At 39.3% G+C, this 18077-nt stretch overlaps 1 long non-coding RNA gene across 1 annotated transcript; it reads left to right on the forward strand.

The window, feature by feature from the left end:
- The first annotated feature begins 543 nt into the window (after window positions 1-543).
- LOC132372657 (uncharacterized) lies at window positions 544-17689 on the forward strand. The gene is made up of 3 exons (XR_009505219.1): window positions 544-842; window positions 1927-2019; window positions 17559-17689. It is a non-coding gene; the product is annotated as an uncharacterized LOC132372657 (long non-coding RNA).
- The last annotated feature ends 388 nt before the right edge of the window (window positions 17690-18077 follow it).

Raw genomic sequence — 18077 nt, forward strand, 5'->3', positions numbered from 1 at the left:
GACTGGAAGGCTCAACATTGTTAAATGTCAATTTTTACCATGTTGATTTTCAGATTCAATGTAATAATAAAAATTTTAGCAGAAACTATTTTTCTCTTCAGCTATGTCTAATTTAGTATTTACCTAATCTGGTATTTAATATCATCTATTTTATTTTTTAGCTTAGAATTTCCATTTTGTTCTTTTTTATAGTTTCTAATTCTCTTGGTGAAATCTTATAATTTAATTCCTTAAATATATTAATTTTAGGTTTTTTAAGTTAAATTTATTTTTTGTAAACTATACTGAAACAAAGCTATAGAAAAAGTGTGTGTAGTATATAACATACACATATATGTGTTTATCACATAACTATTTTATAGTTAATTTGAATTTATCTTGAGAAAACAAGGATAATTTAACTTTAAACAAATCCATTATTTTAAATCACCACAATAAGGATAATCTCAATAGATACAGAAAGAGTATCTGATAAAATTCAGCAAATTGTTTGGTAAACTATGAATAGAAGAAATTTTCCTTATCCTGAGAAAATATATCTTCCAAAAACCTACAGCAAATATTTTCTTTTCTTTTTTAATTGAGATATAGTTGATTTACAGTATTATATAATTTCAGGGACTTCCCTGGTGGCGCAGTGGTTAAGAATCCACCTGTCAATGCAGGGGATACAGGTTCGAGCCCTGGTCTGTGAAGATCCCACATGCTGCGGAGCAACTAAGCCCGTGCGCCACAACTATTGAAGTCTGTGCACCTAGAGCCCGTGCTCTGCAACAAGAGAAGCCACTGCAATGAGAAGCCCGCGCACCACAACCCCCACTGGACACAACTAGAGAAAGCCCGTACGCAGCAACGAAGACCCAATGCAGCCAAAAATAAATTAAAAAAAAATATAAGTTTCAGGTGTACAACATAGTGATTCACAATTTTTAAAGATTATACTTCATTTATAGTTATTATAAAATATTAGTTATATTCCCTGTGCTGTACAATACATCCTTGCAGCTTATTTATTTTTTACATAGTAGTTTGTACCTCTTGATCCCCTACCCCTATCTTGCCCCTCCCTTAGTCATTTGAAAGTCTGTGTCTGATAACTAATATCTGGATATCCTATGCTTTTGTTTCTATTTTACATTATTTCTCTCAGTTTTTGGTCACATTGTGTCATCTGATCTTCTTGAATATTTCTTTATTGAGTGATTGGTATCATGAAAAATTGTAGAAATACTTTGAGTCTCTGAATGCTATTATCTTCTCCCTGAGAAGATTTACTTCCACTGTGGCAGGCAGTTAGGCTAGGGGAATGAGCACGCCCATGTCATCGTAACGCAATCAGGGATTGAGGTGTTTCCAAGTTGAGTTTAAATTCCTGGTTTATTCTTATTTTTAAGGTGTAACCCTTCAGAGTTCCAAACAAACTCTTGGGGTTCCAGTAGGACCATCCTACTTGGCAAGTCATGAACTCTAGTCTCTCCACTCTATTTCTTTTCAAGGTTCTTCTTACCTTGTATCAATAAGGTTTAGATGTATTACTTTGCAGTTAAAGTTAACAGAATGCCAAACAAGTTAATACTGTAGATAATCACTGCATATTTCTAGTAAAAAATTATTTTATGTATTAAATTATCAAGTTCCACATACTTAGATAGATGGAGCTCTTAAAGACTGCAGAGTTAAAAAGGTAAAGAGAGAGTCTTTAGATTTATGTTATTTGTGGGAAAATCAAGGATGTGGCTATGGAATCTATAGTTAGAACCTCTGAAAGGAAAAAAAGTGTCTTTTAGTAGACCAATAATTCTCCAAATGTGGTTTGGTGAGCCCTGAGAATTCCTAAGATCATTTTGGGGGCCTGTGAGGTCAAAATTATTTTCATAACAGTACTAAGACATTGTCTTTTTCATTCTTATTTTCTCATGAGCATAGAGTGAAGTTTTCCAGTGGTTATGTGACATGTGATTACATCGTTGCCCTGATATCTAATGGAATGGGTTCTTGTACTTTCTAGAATTTTCTAAGGTAAGCTCTTTGGAGTCTTTAATAATTTTTAATAGTATAAAAGATACCTGAGGCTAAAAAAATTGAGAACCTGTGGTATGCCTTTTCACCCGGTAAAAAGGACATTTAGGAAGCTTAAGGGCATGGTCCCACATTAGTCTGATATGCACTTATTAGTAGCAGTAATTAAGAGTGAGAGAGAAGCATGTCTAGAAAATAATTGTGGGTATGACTTTTGACTTCTGGCTCACTGGGTAGACTGGAGTCAAATACATAAACATTTACAAAGTGTTTTAAACAGTTGATTTACCAAAATCACTGCTGCCACTTAGGACTAAAAGATTGAGGCTTTTCAAAAATATAAAAAATTCTCCAAGCCCTCGACTTTGTAATCCAGGAGGCAGGCTGAGAAAGTTGCTCTGTTGCCAAAATGGCCTATCTTCCAAAGCCCTTTTAAGAAATGGTTGAGGAGGATGAAAAACGAAGGACATCTTGAAGAGCAGTCAAAAACATTGTGGAGAACAATGGATTTGGGAGGCACTCCCAGGAAGCAGAACCCAGGCCTCATTAAGAAACATTTCCCATCCACAGAGCAACTTGGGCCCAGTTGAATTTCAGAATTGCTGTAGGCCAGTGACTGCTAGGAGCCTCCCAGTCTTCTAAAATGGGGGTGTTTATTGCAGTTATCGTGTCCTGGTTTCAGCTTGTAGGCTCCGTGTATGTGTGTGTGTGTGTGTGTGTGTGTGTGTGTGTGCACATGCGTGTATCTCGGGAGTTGCTCATTCTTCTGTTCATTGTTCTCTGAACAAAGAGCAATCCATTGTTCTTACCAAGATGAAACATATCTGCATCTAGTGTAGATTACAAGGTCTTGAACTGAGCCTGATGCTGTGATTGGATGTGACTTTTAGAGTCCTTGGGTTGGGGTGAGCATATATTGCATTTGGGAAGAACATGAATTATTGTGTCCTGGAGGCCAGAATGTGGTATTTTGCATTATTGTCACCAGTCCTAAACCCCTAGCTGTATTCCTGCCCTTTGCCATTTGACTTTGCAGTTCCTACTACTAAAGAGGTGGAATATGTTTCCCCTCCTTGTGACTTTGGGTTTGGCCATGTGGCTTGCTTTGGCCAATAAAGCAGAAATGATGGTGTGCCAATTCCAAGCCCAGGCTTTAAGAGGTCTTGCATGTTTCCACCCGCTCTCTTGTACCTCTGACATGGACCTTAAAAAACGAAACTAAACACAAAAAGCTTCCTAGGCTAGCTGCTGGTCCCGAGGAAGATGAGACATGTGACGCAGAGCTGTCTCAGCCAAGCCACTCAGCCAAACCCAGCTTTAGTCCAGCCCAATAGATCCTCAGATCTATGGGAACAGATGCCTACGATTGTATGCTACTGGGAGTTTCTTGGTTGTTTATTATGCAGCAATAGGTGACTGATAAACATCTTGACTCACCTTTATTCCAGCTGCTGTGATTTGGAACTTCTTCCTACTTTGCTGAGATTTATTCTAAGAGCCTCTTACCTAGGCTTTTTGCCTTACTCTGTTTCTTCTTATCTGTTGCACACACTTCTATAATACTAGTGTTGTCCTCACCCAAAAGGCAAAATGAATTGTCCATAGAAAAAGCCCATGTGTAGCCTTTGATGTGGTAACCTGATCCTTTCTGCTGCTCCACAGCCCTGCCCCAGATATTTCAGTCTCAGGTACCAGAAAGTACCATGCCATTTCATAGCTCTGGGCAATCACTCTCATTGTTCTCTCTGCCTAGCAAACTTCTACAGATCCTTCAGGACACTTTTCACATGTCACCTCTTTTGTGACACTTTTCCATGACCTAAAGGCAATCATGCTCTCTTCCGTGCATCCAAAAATTCACTTCCTATCACTATTATAATTCTTATAGAATTGGGTTGGTTTGTCTCCAGGTCTCTCTCCCCAGTGGGCAAAGGCCATTTTGGAAATCTCTCTGTAGTTGCAATATCTAGTATGGTGCTTTGACCTCCATAGAGGTTCAGTATCATCTCATATCTAATTTTATCAATTGTTGAATAATATGGAAAACATGTAGGGATTGTTATAAGTTATTAATTTCTGTATGGTATTTATGACATTTGCAATAAACTGGAAATTTGGTTAACCATAATTCTTCCTTCTTCACACATGTCAAATAATAGGATTTATAGTAGTAGGATAAATTTATGAACATAGAAAAATGACAATAATGGTTGAAGATAGTTGACATGCCCTTGATGTAGATATTGTGGGTCCTTTTCAAGTGAAATCTGACAACCAGCTCACTTAAAATTAAAATGTTAAAAATCAATTATGCCTCATTTTGCATTCTGACAAATTGAACTTTTCAAAATTTGTTTGAAGCACATCTTATGTCAAAAGACACCTACTCTATTATTTGAATACTAGTGAAATAAGAAAACATTTTATTTCTCATTTTTTAAGATGATCATGCACACTAAATCTTTATCTGCCAAAATGAAACAAGAATATCTGGATATCTAAATTTTGCTATCGTTATGAATTCTTTTTAAATATCAAAGTTATTGACTTTGGCAAAGAACCAAGTTGCCTAAATTTAGTAGGAGGGAACAGCTGGAATGTGGGCCATACGAGGAGCTTATACAAGAGAAGACTGGAGAGGAAGGTGGTCTAGATCAGGAAGGGCTTTGTAAGACATAGCTAAGAGTTTAGAATTTATCTGGTAAACGGGGATGTTTGCCTGTAGATTACAGAATGAGGGGACTGACTTCTCTGTTTCTACCCTTCTTGTTAGAAAGTATGCACACTCTTAAATGTGACCACCATCTTCAGCTTTGTTAGGTAAGTGTAGCTGACATCCATTTTGTACAACAGGTTTGGCTTTTTAAGTTTGAAAGGGGAATAGCACATCCTCTGAGTGTGGGTGTGAGATGATTTGGGTAGATCTATAGGATATCCCAGATGTAGAAGTTTGGCTTTGCTGGGGTTTCTCTCAGGATTAGTGGTAGATAATACTCTCAGGCATTATCCCCTGGTCTGGGCAACTCCTACAGAGGATTCCATTCCAGACTGTGCTTCAGGAGAGGTGTTCCAACTGACAGGGCTCACTTTTGCTCCCTCGTCTTCATTTTTCTTCATCATTCATTCAGTGAACAGCAGTCACCTCCTGTGTGCTAAGCACTGGGGATCATACTGAAGAGCACACTCATTGAGCAGAAACGACAGATACAGAAACTGAATAATCATGTGCTAAGAGTGGGGAATAGATATACACACAGGGCACTTATGGAGGCAGCAAAGAAGGGTATTAGTAACAATCTGAAAAGGTAGAGTAGTATCTGAGAAGGCTTCTTAGAGGAAATAGGAGATAAAAGTCCTAAACTGAGGATTAAAGATGAATAAATACCTGGTAAAGAGGGAGGAGGACATGCCTCCCAGACAGGAGGCTGGAAATAGCATGCACAGGACCTGCAAGGGCCAGGCAGGGAAAGAAGGATGTGAGTTGCAGAGATGAGCCATGTCAGATCATCAAGCATGTACCTTGGGAGCATGCCAAGTACTAGGTTCTCTTTGGAGGAACCAATAAAGGGTTTTAATCAGGGACGTGACACAATCAAATTTAGAAATATGATTCTGACCACAGTGAAGAGAATGGCTTTGAGACGAATTAGGCTAAGGGCAGTGATGTAGTCTTAGTGTGTTTGGGCTACTATAACAAAGTACCATGACTGGGTGGCTTATAAACAATGGAAATGTATTTTCACAGTTCTGGAGGATGGGAAGTCCAAGATCAAGGTGCTGGCAGATTTGGGCCTGCTTTCTGGTGCACAGGAAGCACCTTCTCACTGTGTCCTCACATGGGAGAAGGGATGAGGGATCTCTCTGTGGCCTCTTTTATAAGAACACTAATCCTATTCAGGAGGGCTCCGCTCTCATGACTTAATCACCTGCCAAAGCCTCCACCTCCTAACAACATCATCTTGGGGGTTAGGGTTTCAAGATATGAATCTGGTGCAGGGGGCAACACAAACATTCAGACCAGAGCATTCATCATTTAGGAGACTGTTTAGTCCTCCAGGTAACACTGAAGGCCTGAACCATCAAAAGATTAGAGAACTATTTGGAAGGTGAAATAAGCAGAGCTTGATCAAAGATAGTGGATTTAAACTGGAATGCATCTAGAAGCTACCTGTTGTACATTAGGTGGGCTATTGGTTTGAGAAGGCTTTTTAATATTTAATAATTATCCTGTAAGCTCTAGTTTTCAAAGTGTTTTAAACATTAAAGATATGAACAGAAATTTAATAGTTTCCAACATCTGTTGAACATCCCCCTCTTTAATACCTACAGATATGAGTTGTTGTGATTTATTTTTGAATATGGACCCATCTTTTGTTTGGGGGATAAATTCTACATGGTCAGGGAGGATTCCTCTTTTCATATACTATTGTATCTTTTCCCTGGTATTTTACTTCAGAGTTTCAATTCTATTTTCATAAGCAATATAAATTTATAATTATCTTTGCTAGATTTTTGTATGGGGATAAGTTAGCTTCTTAACAAAATTAGGTTAAATTAAATGATGTGTTTATCTGGTCTAGCATATTAGTTAGATTAAAAATGATGTTATAAAGTTATATTTTAAACCATATATATTTATTATGTTACTTGTGAACTTATTTTATAAGCAAGATGAATGGTCTTTTTGTGCCTATCTTTATAACTTGAAACATAATATCTTCATTTTAAATTATTGTAGAGGCTCTGAATCCCTTCTTTGCTTTTATTATATATAAATTGACCATATTAGTCATAGCAATGACTTATTTGATGCTGGGTCATCAACTTCCTATTATAAAATTATTCCTGTGGGAAAACACTGACTCAAATAGCAGAGGCGAGGAAGCATTGCAGCAAGACAGGCTGTGGACTGTTTCATGTGCTGTAGTGTGTTGTGCAGTAAGCATGCTCTTCCATTTGTTTTTTTATGGTTGTGTTTTGATCTTTAAATCTGCTATCTTTTTTTTTTCTTCTTCTTTCACCTGAGAGCAACTAGTTGATTAAAAGCCAAAGAAACTACTAAGAATAAAAGCCTGGGGGTGGTGTGGGGGCGGGGGGGGGGGAAGTTACACATTCCAGTAAAGTAGAGCAAATCAAATTAAAGCATTCAATTGTCACTTCATTTTATTGGGGAGTTGGCTACAAATGCACTTAAATTTTGTTCTAACCAATGTATTCTTTCAATTGTCCCTTCAGTATTTAAGCCATTTTGGGGGGAAAAAAAAGTAAGAAACACATGACAACAACAAAAACATCTTCACTAGCTTAGAATGTATATCAGTTTTCTATTTCTGCCTAAAAAATTGCCACAAATTAGCAGCTTCAAATAACCCACATTTATTGTCACACAGTTTCTCTAGGTCAGGAGTGTGGCATGGCACAACTGGGTTCTCTGCTCAGGATCTCACAGGGCTACAGTCAAGGTGTTGGCCAGGGCTGCATTCACATCAAGAGGCTTGACTGGGGAAGAATTCATTTCTAAGGCTGCTGGCGGAATTCGTTTCCTTGTGGCTACGTGCCTGCAGCCCCTGCTTTTTGCTGGCTGTCAGCTGCAGGCTGCCCAAAGTTTCCTGTTAGCTTTTCCAACATGGCTGTTTACTTCATCATCCTCACAAGTGGAGTTTCTTGCTTCGGGGAGCATCCAGTCTCTCTTTTGAGGAATTTCATCTGAATAAGTCTGTCCCTTTCTCCTCCAATCTGAATAATCTCCCTTTTAATTGGTCAACACTTGATTTAGGACATTAATTTCATAGGCAAGACTGTAGTTTTGGCTCCGAGAAAGTCACGAGTTCCACCCACACTCAAGGGTAAGGGATTATACAGGGTAAGAACACCAGGAAGCAGGATTCACTGGGGCCACCCTAGAATCTTTCCACCAGAGAGTTTCTCATATTAATGTTTTATTAGAAAGTTATACTTTTTCTTTTAGAGTGAGGGAAAGGGGCAGTTGCTCAAGACTGTGGTTGTCAGCTGTGTCCAAAACATAATGGCATGGGCTTTTAACTTGGACATCTCACCTTTTGGTCACACCCTCTGCCCAAGCCCTGTGTGCCACACAAAGTGGGCCACTTGCTGCTCCCAAACATGTCACTGTCCTTCATCATGATTTACCAATGATAAATGCTTATCCTTGAAAACCTCTCCTTTCCCATTCTTACTCACTTTTCAAGACCTAGCTAAAATTATACATTCTGTAGTGGAGCTTTGATGACTTTCTCAGGAAGAGGAAACTTCTCTGTTCCCATGATAATTTTTAGAAGTCTTTTTCATGTCAGCTTTCATCTGGGGTTATAGCTATTTGTTTATATACCTGTTTCCTTGCTTTCTTTGTATCACAAATCATGGCTTATTCTGTTCTGTATGTCTAGTCCAGTATCTCTAGTACAGGACTTGACACATAGTCGGTACTCCCTAAGTTAAACTTAAATGAATGAGTGAAGAGTGAAAATGAGCTAGAGTAATAGTAAAATAGAAAAATAGAGTAAGAGAAAACAGGAAAACAACAGTATGGACAAACTATGTATACAATGACAGAATTTTTACTGGGTTTTATCAGAATGTGAGGATGGGAATGTGAAGGAGAATAGTTGTGAGTAAGTCGATAAAGGTCAGATGATGGAGGGTCTTGAAATTTTCTAGGCTAGAAAATGTGGAGTTCACGGAGCTTTAAATCTAGTGGGGAATAGACACAAATAATCTCACAGATACATAATTTCAAGTTGTGAAAATCTCTATAAAGGAAATGCACAGTGTGTTAAAATAACAATTAGCAAGGGGACCTGCTTTAGCAGAAGTCACCTTAGTAAGTCACATTTGAGGTGAGACCTGAAGGTTGAGTAGGAGTTATGTACTTGAAAGGTAAAGATTGGTATAATCAGGCTGAAGAGGAAATTCAGAATCAGGTCCTGCAGAACCTTAACAGGCCACATTACCGTTTTGGTATTTATCCTATAAACAATGGGAGGAAATTGAAAAATTTTAAACAAGGTGGGCTTGGAGTGGGGATGGGAGAGTGAGAGAGACAGATGATTTGATTTGTCTTTTTTAAAAAGTTCCCTGAATAATAGACTAAAAGAGTATAAGAATAGATGCAGAGAGATGAGTCTGGTTAGGAGACCTTTTAATGGTGCAGAGAGTAGACCACAGTAACTTGATCTAGGGAATGGCAGAGGAGCTTGAAAGAATTGGAGAGATTTAAGATATATTGTGGAGACTCAGTTGACGGGAGTTGGATATGGAGAATAAAGGAGAGGGAAACGTTTCTAGCTTCCACGGCTAAATGAATGGTGGTGCCCAGAAAGAACAGTGGAATATGAACGTGTTTGGAGATGTTGGACACCATCTGGTCTGCTCTGGGAATGTCAAGGTGTATATGTTGAATGGCCTGATGGATACATGTGGGTCTTAAGTTCAGAGGAGAAATCTGTGTAAGAGATAATAAGGGTTCCCGTATATCAATGGTCAAATGACTTTTGACAAAGGTGCCAAGACCATTCAATGGGGAAAGGAACAATCTCTTCAACAAATGGTGCTGGGACAACTGGATATCTACATGCAACAGAATGGACTTAGACCCCTATGTCACATCATTTACAAACAAAAATTAACTAAAAATGAGAACTCAAAAGACCTAAATTTACGAGCTAAAACTTCAAAACTCTAAGAAGAAAACATAATGGCAAATCTTCATGACCTTGGATTTGGAAATAATTTTTTTCTCTTTTAATGATTTCTTACATATGACATGAAAACGAAAGCAGCAATAACAAAAAAGGATAATCTGGACTTCATCAAAGTTAAAAAACTTTTGTGCATCAAAGAACACTATCACAAGAGTAAAAAGTCAACCTACAAAATGGGAGAAACTATTTGCAAATCATATGTCTACTAAGGGTCTAGTATCCAGAATATATAAAGAACTCTTACAACTCAGAAACAAAAAGACAAACAACCCCATTTAAAAATGGACAAAGGACTGGAATAGACATTTTTCCAAAGAAGATATATATAAATGGCTAAAAAGCATATGAAACGATACTCAAAATAACAAGCGTTGACAAAGATGTGGAGAAATTGGATCCCTCATACATTGCTGGTGAAAATATAAAATGGTGTAGCCATTATGGAGATCAGTTTAGCAGTTCCTCAATAAGTTAAATATAGAAATACCAGATGACCCAGCAATTTCACTCCTAGGTATATATCCAAAAAATAAAAAAATTGAAAACAGGTATTCAAGCAAAAACTTGTACAATAATGTTTAGAGCAGCATTATTCACAATAGCTAAAAAGATGAAAACAACCCAAATGTCCATCAACAGATGAATGGATAAACAATGTGGTATAGCCATACAGTGAAATATTTTTTAGCCAGACAAAGACAAAGGGATGAAGTACTGATACATGCTACAACATGAATGAACCTCAAAAACCTTACGCTTCTAAGTGAAAGAAGCCAAATACAAAAGGCCCCATATTGTAAGATTCCATTTATATGGGATATCCAGAATAGGCAAGTCCACAGAGACACAAAGCAGATTAGTGATTGCCAGGGACTAGGGGTGTGAGAAAATGGGGAGTGACTACTCAATAGGTCTGGGGTTTCCATTTGAGATGATGGTAAAATTCTGGAACTAGGTAATAGTGATGGTTGCACAATATTGTGAACGTACTCAATGCCATTGAATTGTACACTTTAAATGTGTGAATGGTAAATTTCATGTATATTTTACTGTAATTAAAAACAATTAATGAGGGACTTCCCTGAAGGCACAGTGGTTAAGAATCCACCTGCCAATTCAGGGGACATGGGTTCGAGCCCTTGTCCAGGAAGATCCCACATGCCATGGAGCTACTAAGCCCACGCGCCACAACTACTGAGCCTGCGCTCTAGAGCCCGCGAGCCACAACTACTGAGCCCACGTGCCGCAACTACTGAAGCCCGTGCACCTAGAGCCAGTGCTCCACAACAAAAGAAGCCACCACAGTGAGAAGCCAGCACACCTCAACGAAGAGTAGCCCCCACTCGCTGCAACTAGAGAAAGCACACTTGCAGCAAGACCCAACACAGCCAAAAATAAATAAATACAACAAACAAACACACAAAAAACAATTAATGAGATTCGTTGGCATCTAGATATTAATGAAAGCCTCAGTAAGGATGGGGTCGCCTAAGGAGAAGGTATAGAATGAGAAGGGGCTATAGTCAAGATTTAAGGAATTCTAACAAACATGTTAAAGGACAGGTAGAGGAGAGTGCTTCAGTACTGGAGACTGAAAAGGAGCCGAATGATGAGTAGGAGAGGAAATAGGGAAATGTGTTATCATCACATAATTAGTGAAATCCTGCCGAAGGTAATAAGGTAGTGTTGAAGGTTTTGAAACAGTGATGAGATCAGAGCTTTCCCTTAGGAAACTTCGCCTGGCAATAGTGTGCAAGGAAGATTAGAGGAGAACCTGGAGTGAAGGGGGGCAGTTAAGAACTATTCCACAGAAAAGGTAGGTTCGATTTAAGCAATGTCATGGAGGTAGAAAACTTTGACAACATGCTGGGATTGGTTGGGCTCTTACAGCTTGGAGTTTGGACATTAGATGTTTTATTAACAGGAACATAAGGATTCAATATTCCTCAGACCAGTGTGTGTTTGAGCTGGACTATTTTTTAGGCTTGTACCATCTTTTAATTATGGTAAGATGCTTAATGCAGTATTTTTTTCATATATATGAAATTTCAAATTCCAATAGTCTTCTCCAAATGTAGGGATTACTCCATGCTCTATTAGTCAGTGTTTTAAGTAAGTTATGTAGACTTCTATCTGCACCCTTTTAGATTTTCTTTTAACGCAGAAAAATCATATAATCATAGGGCTGGGGGGGGGTACCTTAGAGACCATTGATTTCAGTCTGGTTTTCTGTGAGTGATAGGAGTCCCATGGAGGGTCTCTATCCATGTACTAGTGGTGTCACCATCCTTAGGGGCTTTTTTTCTTCTCTAGTTTTTCCCCTCCCTCTGTCAGTTGTTCCACTGACTTTTCAGTGCTGTCAGATGGCAAAGGTATCAGAATGTAGCACATATTTCATTTATTAATAAAGTACATCTTAAGAACCTACCATGTACTACTTACTGTTTTAGGTCGTGGATATAAAGAAGAAAGCAGATGAGTCATGACCCGAAATGTTCCTATTTTGAGGGTAGTGTTTAATTAGTTTCCAGTACTCTTTTTAATATCGCATAACATGATAATTTTCTTGGCTGCAGTCAAATGAAAAGTAAATGACATTTTTTATATATATAATGTGAGGACTCAGGGAGAAGAGTTTAAGAATGGATCCCCATTGGACATGGAATATGGATTTCAAGATTTAGTCAGTGTCATAGTAGCCACATGTACTCGGCGTCATAATTCTTTTACATCTTGTAGTTATTGTTTATAGCATATACAGTGTAGTGTGACTTGGTGTGGAGTCAGGCAGGAGGTTCTTTCTATTCACCCAGATTTTCTGTTCTTGAAGCTTTTGATAGATAGTATTCTTTGAGACATTCAACTCTTTTTGCTTTCGTAATGAATTTTTGCTTATGAATTTTCACTTTGTCCTGGTGTTTATCAATCTGATGTTTGACTTGATGTCTAGCATATGCAAGCATACTCTTACCTTCAGTATAGTTTTGGAGTAACGGATGCCTTACTCCTGTGGTTCTCAACAATACTGATAGCTGACTCAGATCCCATCCTGTTCAGAGAGTAAGCAGTCATTTATTCAATCAGTTTATTTGTTCAATTTATCCTGTGACTCTAAGTCCACAGCCTTTTATCAGAAACACTTTGGGGCTTCAGAATTTATAATTCTTTGATTTAATAAAGGTAAGAGTTTATACCTTGTATAGTCTGACCATTCTGACAGGGTCTGTAAGCAGCATCCTGTAATCACACACATTAGTTGTTCCTTAGCAAAACAGGAATAGTCACATTAAGTGGGATAAGGAAGGACTATGGGCAGCCTTGTGTCCATGTGGGTCATGTCTGTTTTGACACCAAATGAGCTACAAAGGGACTTTCGGTTTTCAGAGGTTTGTGGATTTTGGAATCTTAGATAAGGAAATGTTTGCTTGCTTACGAACAAGGTGAATAAGAGGTAGTGTTTTCACTCAAAAGACACAGACACTTCTTGTTTTGTCCATTAGGCCTGTTCTGTTTGTTGTAAGCCAGTTCAAATGTGTTTAGATTTCAAAAAAAAAAAAGGGTGGTGGTGGTGGTGGAGTAACTTATTGATTCAATAATTGAGAATTCTAGCAGACAGATTTCGGACAATGCTGTACCCAGGGCTCAAATGATACCACAGGCTGGGTTTCTCTTAATCTTTCACATGCCTTCTGTTCCGGGGGTTTCGGTCTCTCTGCCTCCGTATGCTCTAGGCCAACTCTTTGGTGGTGGCAAAGATGGCTAGAGCAGCTCATTTCACAGTTAAGTTTTCTAGGGAGGAAAAAGAGCCCCTCTTCCTGTTGGAGCATTCCCAGCAAAAATCTTCTTGCATTTCATTGGCTCTCATCTGGTCACATGCCATCTGTCACTGAGGTCAAGGGGTCACTGAGGTCAGGGAGATGAGATGTGCTGATTGGCTTAGACCTGGATCATGTGATCCACTTTGGCATCAGGAGAGTCAAGCACATGAACTGAGCAGGTGGGGCTTTCTCAAACAAAGATTGGGAGCTGTTGCCAGAGGACGTGGGGAATGTTGGGTGGCAAAGCATTAATGTAGCCCTGCAGGTTGACACTGGATTTTCTTTGTAATTAAAATTCTTCTGATGGAATCCAGTGGAGTTAATGTCAGTATCTTTTCAGCTATTTATAGCTTTCCTGCTGATCATATAGCAAAACATTATTACTCTTTTATATGTAACAAAATAAATATACAAGAGCCTGTAAGTCTAGAATCAAATTTGACTCTAATCTGAACTCATCATCAAACCATAATCATTAGGAACTTGTATCCCCAAGGACAATGTGGTAAGCCTTAAGGCTCTGAATGATGTCATTAGAGAGGAAGTTCTGCTGGGGGATGCCTGGATTGTCTTTTTTAGTACAGGAATGATAACTCAAAGCTCTCTAGCTAGATATGTTGTTATATTGTTTTACTTTTTCATAAAGAAGCAGTTTTGCAGGATGGTTAAGAATATACAGTCTGGAACCCAATTGCCTTCATCTGAATCTTTGCTTCAACTATCAATACTTACTTGGATGAGTTACTTAACTTCTTTGTACTTCAGTTTTCTTGTATGTAAAACAAGTGTTATGGTAGCATCTACCTCACTAGGTTGTTTTGAGGATCACATGAATTATTACATGTAAAGTATTTAGAATGGGGCTTGACACATAGTAAGTGTGCTATAAACATTAGCTATTATTATTATTATTTCATAGGGTAACACTAACTCTGAAATTCCCCATAGTGAAGTAGGAATCTTTACAGCATGGATATTAACATTTCTGTGCCTTTAACTAATATTACTGGTGCCCTGTGTACATTATTATGGAAAATACCATTTGTTTTATTATCAGGTTAAAGTTTAAAAAATAAGCCAACCATAATTTTTTTCAAAAGCATTTATTTTGACACAAGAGGTTCCAGTCAGCCTTATAAACTTAGAAAGTGGAAATCTTCCCTGAACTGATGGAAAATGAATCCAATTTCAAATCCCAAACCAGATTCCTGTTTTTGTTGCTATTCTTCTCCTAAAAGACAAAACCTGATGTTTTCACAGTTGTATATAAAACAAATTTTAAAACCCATATATAGCACAGTGTTTACCACCCACCCCTGTCTGTGGTCATGAATATCACAAATTCTTTAAATTTCCCAAACATGAGATAAATGTCAGACCATTCTGTAAATTGACTTTATGAAGCATTTCTGAGCTGAGCTTTCTGACATTCACACCAATGTTTCCATAGTAACTAATGTGTTCAGAAGGGGAAAAGCAGGAAGAGATGAAAAACAAAGGAGATGATCCAAATAAAAGAGATGCATAAGTAAGGGAGAGTAGAAGGTTCTATAAACTTTGAACCATTGCTTCTTGCAGGAGACAAGCATTCTTGTTCACAGGAGCAACTTGCCCCGCTGGCTGACTGATTCAGGGGTCCTTACTGGAAAAAACTCCCAAAGCTTGACCAAGTGACACCCGACTACACTTGGGCAATGACTCAACAGTGCCAATTTGGAATGTTCCTTTCCCCTTTTATTTTAATCTTATTTTTTCTCTGTTTGGAGGTCCCTTAGTTACCATGGTAACAGTGAAGTAATTTGTGCCTGTCACTGAACTGTCCAAAAAAAATGCAGTATCAAGTCAATTTAAAGAATAGTTAGAAACAGGGTGGGGGAACATAGGTGTTAGTGATCATCACAATTTGCAAACACTGAAGTAAAGAATGCTAGAACTCTACTAAAACATAGGTTCTCTTTTCACATCTTATTAAACGGTGGCCTATCAGTTGCATTTAAGAGCAGATTTTAATGATCAATTATTCTCTTATGATGTCCAGAGCACGGTACCTTTTTCTCACTAAACTTCAACAAACTTACTTCTATGAAAATGTGTTTAATCCCCGAGTTGTTTGTAGACTTCATCAGGTCAATGGTTAGAGATGAATAGTTTTTTTCTGAATCATTTGGGGAGGAAAATACTCACAGGCATCTGACTCAGGGAAATAGTACTTGATGATAAGCAAAATCATGGCCCCTCAAAATCTCCATGTCCTAACCCCCCAAACTTGTGACTATGTTACCTTACATGGCAAAAGAGACTTTGCAGATATGATTAAATTAAGGATCTTGACATAGGAAGAGTATCCTGGATTATCCAGGTGGGCCCAAATGTAATCTCAAGGGTCCTTATAAGGGGGAGGCAGGAACGCCAAAGTCAGAGAGGGAGGTGTGATGGCAGAAGCAGAGATCAGAGTGATGTGGGCCCAGGAGCCAAGCCACGGAGGCAGCGTTTAGGACTAGACAAGGCAAAGAAACGGATTTTTCCCTAGAGCTTGCAGAGGGAGCACAGCCCCGCTGACACCTTGGTTTTAGCCCAGGGACACTTCTGACCTCCAGAACTGTTAGGGAACAAATGTGTGTGGTTTTAAGCCACTAAGTTTGCAGCGATTTGCTACAGCAGCAGTAAGAAAATAATACGGCACTGTTTGCAGTCTCTGGTCTCACCCTCTAAGACAGTGTCACTTGATATTTACTCTTACTTGGCAGAAAACGGAGCCAGCTCTGACTGTAGGCTGAACATTCTGAGTGTCACTAACTGAGGGTCCCATGGGTGGGTCTCTCTGTGTGATACTTTAGGGACCTTAGATCTGGTCCAGGGACCTTAGATCTGGTCCAGGGACCAGGAGGACTCTGGTTATGGCAAGGCCAGCTACTGAGGCAACACAGACCTCTGAAGGCCTGGCTTGAACACCATGAGAGGCCAAGTGCTTCCAGGTCCTGGGTGAAAAGTCCCTGAGAAAGAGAACTCTTGTGTTCATAATCTATCTCTCTATGAAAGGACACCTGTTTGCTTGATTTTCCAACTAGATTGTACATGTGTCAATGCTAGACATCCTGCTTTATGGAAGTCTGTAAATCTCACAGTTGCCAGCACCATTCTGGGCACCCAGTAGATGTTATGAGAAATAGCAACTCCTACTTCTCTGAGCTGCTTCCTAGGTAGGTTTTATTTTATTTTTTCCAATGATTTTACCCTTGCCATCCAGGTACTGTGTAAAGCACCTGATGTATATTATCTCTTCCGATGCTTACGACTCTGAGGGAAAACTTGTTTTTGTTTTGCTGACCTCAAAATAGAGGTTCAGTGACTAGACTGAAAGTTAAAAAGTGAGTAAGTGGCAGAGCTGGCCTCTGAACCCAGGTGTGTCTTCCTGACCCCTACTTCTAATCGCTGCCTTGCTGCCAGGTCAGAGGCACCATGAGGTGGGTGTCAGTGGCCTTTCCTCTCTGTGGCCCTCAGTCCATGCCCTTTACCCCCTGAGTTCCAGCTTTGGCTTTTACTCCCACTCACGCAGCAGGTGGAGGAGGGGAATGAGAAGGCTGGAGAGGGCTGAAGGCTCGAGGTCAGACAGAGGAGGGTAGCTTGGGTCCTGGAGGCCTCCTTGGCCTTTAGACACATTATTTTAGGTAGGAATCTGGTGTCTGTCAATTAGCACAATCCTATAGCTTTATAACTTCTTGGTTTATTTTCCTCAGTTTTTTCCTGTGGCAGGCAGAATTCTAAGATGACTTGAAAGATTCCCACCCCCTGGTATGCATGTTTTGTTGCTGTGAACTGAATGTCTGTGAACTCCCCCCCACGCCCAATTCACATGTTGAAGCCCTAATTCTCAATGTGATAGTATTAGGAGGTGGGGCCTTGGAAAGTAATTCCAAGGCGTAGAGCCCCTCATGAAGATAGCAGTGCCCTTAAAAAAAAGAGATAACTAGAGAGATGATCTCTTTCTCTTCCATGTGAGGATACAGCAAGAAGGCATCCATCTGCAAACCAGGAAGTGGGCTCTCACCAAGAACTGAACCAGCCAGCCTCTTGATCTTGGACTCCTCAGCCTCCAGAACTACGTGAAATAAATGTTTTTTGTTTAAGCCACCCAGTGTATGGTATTTGTTACAGCAGCCCAAACTAAGACACCTGTATAATCCCCTTCCCTGTGACTATGATGGGATCCTCACTCCATTAGGTTCCTAATCAGTGGACTTAATCAGGTAGGAGATTATCTGGGTGGGCCTAATCTAATCAGGTGAGTTTTAAAAGAGAAAAATGGAAGTATGAGAGGGTATGGAGGGGACCTTGTGGCAAGGACCAGAGAGTGGTCTCTTGGATCTGACAGTGGTCATTGGCTAATAGTTAGCAAGACAATGGGGACCTCAGTCCTATGTCCAAAAGGAAAAGAATCTAGCCAAGAACCCAAGGAAGCTTGGAAGATGGTATTTCCCTAGTGGACCCTCCAGGTGAGGATGCAGCCAGCCAGCAACCT

The sequence above is a fragment of the Balaenoptera ricei genome, chromosome 10, assembly GCF_028023285.1.
Source record: "Balaenoptera ricei isolate mBalRic1 chromosome 10, mBalRic1.hap2, whole genome shotgun sequence".
In the NCBI taxonomy this organism is placed as follows: Eukaryota; Metazoa; Chordata; class Mammalia; order Artiodactyla; family Balaenopteridae; genus Balaenoptera; species Balaenoptera ricei.